We start from the raw sequence: 6,835 nt of genomic DNA, 5'->3' as shown, positions 1-6,835 counted from the left end.
AATTCCGTCATATATAAAATAAAAATCGTTATAAAATATATTTGTCTGTTTATGAAACAATCACATTTTCAAAAATTATTTGAATAAACTGGGACTTTTTGTGTCACATATATGTATGTTGTTAATTGACATTTGAAATAACATTGGTAAAATTTTGAATTTTATATATACATATACAGGGGAGAGTGGGGCTAATCGGCGCATTTTTTTTATCCTTCATATATACTGATCGGGAGCTCGTATCCTCTCATATGACCACTTATGTAAATGAAGGGTTAATTCATTGTCCAACTATTGATCAATGATACTTATCGATATAATTTACTGTTATAAAGCAATATCTGTTTTTTCGAACATACCCCAAATTGGCTTTGTTAAAAATCGCGGGGCAAAGTGGCGCATCGACATTTCACAAGTTTTTATACCCTTGCAGAGGGTATTATAAACTTGGTCAGACGTTTGTAAAGCACAGAAGGACACGTTTCCGACCCCATAAAGTATATATATTCTTGATCAGCATGAGAAGCTGAGTCGATATAGCCATGTGCGTCTGTCCGTCCGTCCGTCGGTGCGTATGCGTTTTACTCAGCCACCTTAAGAGATATCGGGCAAATGAAATTTTGTTTCTGTGCTTTTTATTATCTGGCGCTGATCAAGTATGAAAATTGTCAGGATCGGACAACTATATCATATAGCTCCAGAACAAACATTTTCATAAAAATTAGAGTATCCCCATGAAATTTACTACGATGATAGTATTGGATATAAGAATTCAGATTCCAAAATTTCAATCCGACCGGATAAATGGAGCACAAGTTACAGTCAATATAAATCGGTTCAATCGCTACCGGCAGCGCTGCTTGCTGCTTACTACGTCATCATCAAATCAACAGAGCACATGCAAACACACACAGACGCAACGCTACATGAACTGTATGTGTATGCGTGCCTTGCTTTGCTTAGGGAATGAGGGAAGAATAAGAACAAGTTGTAGTATGAAAAGTAAAATTGTTTTGTTTGTATATTGATGAATTTTTTTTTTTTGACATGTAAAATTATTATTGTCAAGGACTGCAAAGTGATTTTCCGAAAAAAAGAAAGAAAATATAGTTTAATATTAAAACATTTGTTTAAAAAAAAAACTTTTTGTACCACCAACAATGTTGATTGGTTTGCACTTACATTTATGATTGTTAATTAGTATTCGTGAAATAGTATTAGTATTAGTTAAATAGTATTCTGATCCGTCTGATTCTAACATCCGTACTGTTTTTATCAATAACTAGTTTATATATCTGACTTTTATTCTAGTTATATAGTTATGATTTTAAAAAGCCAAATTTTAATTTCTACTATTGCGCCATTTTGCCCCACCCTTAGTTTTAGCATCTTAAACTAAAAATTTTAAAACTGTGTGAATTTAAAAAAAAAAAGGAATTGCACACCATAAGTTAATACATGTCGGAACCTGTTTTAGTTAACATCGATCAAAGTTAAAAATTTTATCAATGTTTTTGAAATCATTTCTTGTCGAAAAAAATTGATTTTTGAGGTTAAAAATTACATAATCCCAAAAATTTCGGATTCTACGGATTGGATACGTCTGGATTAGCCCCACTCTCCCCTACATATATTTAGATACGATCTGATCATTTACGTTTCAAAATATTGTGAAAAATTTAAAAACTTTCGGTCCAGTAGTATTCAATTGATTGAACTAATGAGCCATTGAACAAAACTTTTTTAATGACTCGCTTTAAAACTTTTGCTGCCGCTTTTAATAAATGTTATGTTATTTATGTTCGCTGATTTAATTCCTGTTACCCATTCTCGATTGACAGTTGACCAAACCCACTGAAAGAAGAAAAGGAATCCTCAATGTCGCGCAAAGCAAAATTACTATAGTTGGTGTAGACTAAAATGCTCCTGCATTATCATTTTCCGACTCAACCGCGACTTGGTCAGCCATCAAACCGAAATGTTCGAAAGGGCTTTCCTTCAAAGATCTCAAGTAGGCTTAAACGTAGTGCTTCCTGAATGATCACTTGGATTTGTCGTTACAGCAAATTTAAATATGTATATTTCATAATAATATATTCTCCCTTAAGTCTATGATTTTCACGGAAAATACCCTTCTGTCTGAATCAGCAATCAATTTCTTTACTCTAATGAAAGTTTTAACACCAATTTGTATTTGATGAACGCATGAACACAATTTGAATTATAACTTCTTTCGCTCTGTAAACATAATGTTAATTGACACAAACATCTAGCTCACCACTATGTTGCCCTCTCGCTCTCTCATGTTGTCTCACCAAAGCCGTTTAGTTCCCGTTATTTATTATGATATCTCCCTCTTGCACAAATGCTCTCACTAACGCTATCTCGCTCGTGTCGCCAATGCTGATATCTCCCTCTTACACGATTTTTTTTGTTCTAGCAGAGCTTGCAAATAACAGTTGAGCGATTCTTTGCGTTCGCAAATAACTGTTTTCAACCGACAGTTTGAGCGAAAACTCAGAGCAACAGTTTCAGCCCAGAACAAAACCGTTTATTTTTCATTTCTTTTGCTATGGTTATTCTCGGACACTTTGGTCGCTCGCCATCAAGCAAAGTGTTTTTTAAGTAGTTGCGAGTCAGATTTGGTTTCACTTGTGTTTGTGATTTCGTTGCGATCGCATCAAAATTAACCTTTGGGTCGTGACAAAAGTAAATTTTAATTCTTTACTTATTGCAAAACTGAATGAATATTAATTAAAAATAATATATGCATTATGTATTTAAAATATCAAAGAAGTTAAATTCGGCTATGCCGAAGTTTATATACCCTTGCAGTCCTTGACAATAATAATTTCACATGTTCAAAATTTGTTTTCTGCAACTCAATTCATTAATATACAAACAAAACAATTTTACTCTTCATACTATGTACAATTTGTTCTTCTTCTTCCCTCATTCCCTAAGCAAAGCAACGCACGCATACACATGCAGTTTATGTAGCGTTGCGTCTGTGTGTGTATGCATGTGCTCTGTTGATTTGATGATGACGTAGTAGGCAGCAAGCAGAGCTGCCGGCAGCGATTGAACCGATTTATATAGACTGTAACTTGTGTTCTATTTATCCGATCAGGGTCAAATTTTGGGATCTGAGATTTTATATCAAATTCTATTATATTGGTAAATTTCATGGGGATACTCCAATTTTTGCAAAAATTTTTGTTCCAGAGTTATATGATATAGTAGTCCGATCCCAAAGATTTTCATACTTTATCTCACCCGGGTAAAAAAAAGCTCCCAAAAAAATTTCATCCCGATAGCTCTTAAGATGGCTGAGTAAAACGCGTACGCACCGACGGACAGACGGACATGGCTATATCGACTTAGCTTCTCATGCTGATCAAGAATATATATACTTTATGGGGTCGGAAACGTCTCCTTCTGTGCGTTACAAACATCTGACCAATTTTATAATACCCTCTGCAAGGGTATAAAAAAATATATAAAATCCAATAAATAAGTGTTCTTAATACTATTGGGGTCAACATGATACTAGTAAAATATACAATAATAATATTTTTTTTACTGGCTTAGGAGGGATGGATGTCTACAATATTTTCAAAGAAATAAATTTTATTTAAAACAAAAACATATTTTTGATTTAATTAAAATTATATTTAAAATTTCAGCCATTCATCTAGCCTTAAATTTACGGAGCAACACAGCAAAAAACACTTTGCGATGAGTTTTTTTTTTTTAAAGGTCTTGAGCTGACAGTTATTGTTTGAGCGTCAACTGTTTCGCTCTCTTTTTGTTGCTCATTGCAAGACCTTCTCTCAAATCGCCCAAACGGTATCTCTCAACAGACAACCGAAACGAAAAGAGCCGAAGTGTTCGCCTCAGAGCGAGACCGCATGTGTACAATTTTTTCCGTTATGCTCACAAGCAGAGCGCTAGAAAAAAAACGCTCAACTGTTATTTGCGAAAAAGCGCTCAAAGAAGTTCGCAAATAACTGTTTCAACCGACTGTTTGAGCAAAAACACAGAGAGCAACAGTTTCAGTTGGTTGCTTGACGAATCTGTTCTGCCCAGAACAAAACGGTTTTTTTTTTCGTTTCTTTTGCTCTGGTTATTCTCGGACACTTTGGTCGCTGGCAATCAAGCAAAGTGTTTTTGGAGTAGTTGCGAGTCAGATTTGGTTTCACTTGTGTTTGTGATTTCGTTGCAATCGCATCAAAATTAACCTTTTTAAAAAAGAAAATATAAATACACCAACACATTTACAAAAATCACGCTATACCAGCCTCATTGCCACGTAAATTCGGCAGTTGGCAATACTATCTCAAAATTTACAACTTTTTTTTAGCTATAGTCCCGCTAAAAACATAAATTTTCTTTTGCTAATTATTAAAAAACTACAAAATACATAGCCAAGGCGCACCTGAGGTAGTGCTCGTGGAATTTATCCCTTTCAATTGATACCAAATTTATGTAATTTAAGCCCGTTTTGCGTCCGAGCAGCTTAAGTATTTATTTACCACTCTCTATAGCATACTTTTTTCAACCCACAATTGAATTGCATCAGGGTACATTATTTTATTTATTCTTAAACATCATTTGCTGCAATATACACCATAAAACTCAGCAATCCACCACCCTTGGTACACATGTTTAGGGGCATCACCGGCATATGACCTAAAATTGATTTGCTCTTCAGCTAGATCCGATCGTTGTTAAGTTTTCCCAAAACGAACTCATCCTTTTCGAAAATGTTTTTTAGATGGTCCTTCAATCCTATGACTCAACTCAAGGATAGGCTCAGCGTGTCATAGTTTATGGAACTCTTCCTTTTCGAAAATGTTTTTTAGATGGTCCTTCAATCCTTTGACTTAACTCAAGAATAGGCTCAGCGTGTCATAGTTTATGGAACTCATCCTTTTCGAAAATGTTTGTCAGATGGTCCTTCAATCCTATGACTCAACTCAAGGATAGGCTCAGCGTGTCATAGTTTATGGAACTCTTCCTTTTCGAAAATGTTTTTTAGATGGTCCTTCAATCCTTTGACTTAACTCAAGAATAGGCTCAGCGTGTCATAGTTTATGGAACTCATCCTTTTCGAAAATGTTTGTCAGATGGTCCTTCAATCCTTTGACTCAACTCAAGAATAGGCTCAGCGTGTCATAGTTTATGGAACTCTTCCTTTTCGAAAATGTTTTTTAGATGGTCCTTCAATCCTATGACTCAACTCAAGAATAGGCTCAGCGTGTCATAGTTTATGGAACTCATCCTTTTCGAAAATGTTTTTTAGATGGTCCTTCAATCCTATGACTCAACTCAAGGATAGGCTCAGCGTGTCATAGTTTATGGAACTCTTCCTTTTCGAAAATGTTTTTTAGATGGTCCTTCAATCCTTTGACTTAACTCAAGAATAGGCTCAGCGTGTCATAGTTTATGGAACTCATCCTTTTCGAAAATGTTTTTTAGATGGTCCTTCAATCCTATGACTCAACTCAAGGATAGGCTCAGCGTGTCATAGTTTATGGAACTCTTCCTTTTCGAAAATGTTTTTTAGATGGTCCTTCAATCCTTTGACTTAACTCAAGAATAGGCTCAGCGTGTCATAGTTTATGGAACTCATCCTTTTCGAAAATGTTTGTCAGATGGTCCTTCAATCCTTTGACTCAACTCAAGAATAGGCTCAGCGTGTCATAGTTTATGGATCGGCAGACCTCCTTTATTTCTCGGGTAATCATCTCTTCTAAAAACGGTGTCCATCACCAAAAGTACCTTGCTTTCGCAAAACAAATCTTTTTCCTTTGTGAAAGATCCCACCAAATGCCTCACATCGTGCACGTGTGGAGGTGGCACATAAGGACATATGTCCTCCACAATATTTAGGGCACGTAGGTTCATCCGGAACCTGTCAGAAATAATGGCCACTATATTACGCCTCAACGGTCTGGGCACTTTCATTAAGACTGTGAGAATGCTCTCAGCAACTTCATCATTATCGCTTTTTGGGTAGTGCCCACTACCAGTGGTCAAGTTAGTCAAGTACATGACAAAAATCTGTAAAGAAATATATGGATGTATGATATAGATACAGTGGCGGACACGAATTTAAGACGTTTTTAATTTTTTTTTTTAGTTCTGATTTTCTCGGCTCCTAAATAACTTAATGGATTAATTTTTTTCTGTAATTTGTTGGTTATTGTGTTCAGATAATGGACCGTAAGAATGGTCTTCATAGTTTAATCCGTTTTTTTCACAGGTGCATTTGATATATACAGATATGTACATACTTACTTTGTGAACATGGGGCAAGCAATGCTACCAGAATTCATCAAAGTTAAGGGAATATAAGTACGTTGTCCCCCTTCAGAAGGGACTCTGCCAAGTGGAGGGTATTGCAAAATACCCCGTTTCTCATGAATTGGATCTTTGCCTCCAGATTTTCCCTTAATTTGGACCTACTTTCCATGGACGTGTTGCCCAATCCTGGAAAATAGTTCAATTCGAATTTGAAATTACGAAAAGACACCGCGTAATTTTCCATTGCCATTGCGTTAAAAGAAAGTTTATTTTCATCGATGCATTGATTAATTACACAGGCCGACATGATTTTTGCTGACGTTAACTTGAGAGGTGTTCCTAACTAATTCGGGTACGCTGATTTTGACTGCATACTTGGTTTTTGTCCATCACGTCCAGATTTTGTGAAATCTGGAGATCTGGGGTTGGAAAATAGGCACCCAAAAGTATACTATAGAAAGTACAAACAAAAATTTTCTACTTTTTTAACAGATTTTAAAATATTCTGTATAAGAAAATTAGTTCT

Source organism: Drosophila tropicalis, unplaced genomic scaffold (genome assembly GCF_018151085.1).
Source record: "Drosophila tropicalis isolate 14030-0801.00 unplaced genomic scaffold, ASM1815108v1 contig_573, whole genome shotgun sequence".
Taxonomy (NCBI): Eukaryota; Metazoa; Arthropoda; class Insecta; order Diptera; family Drosophilidae; genus Drosophila; species Drosophila tropicalis.
This window is presented reverse-complemented; position numbering follows the sequence as displayed.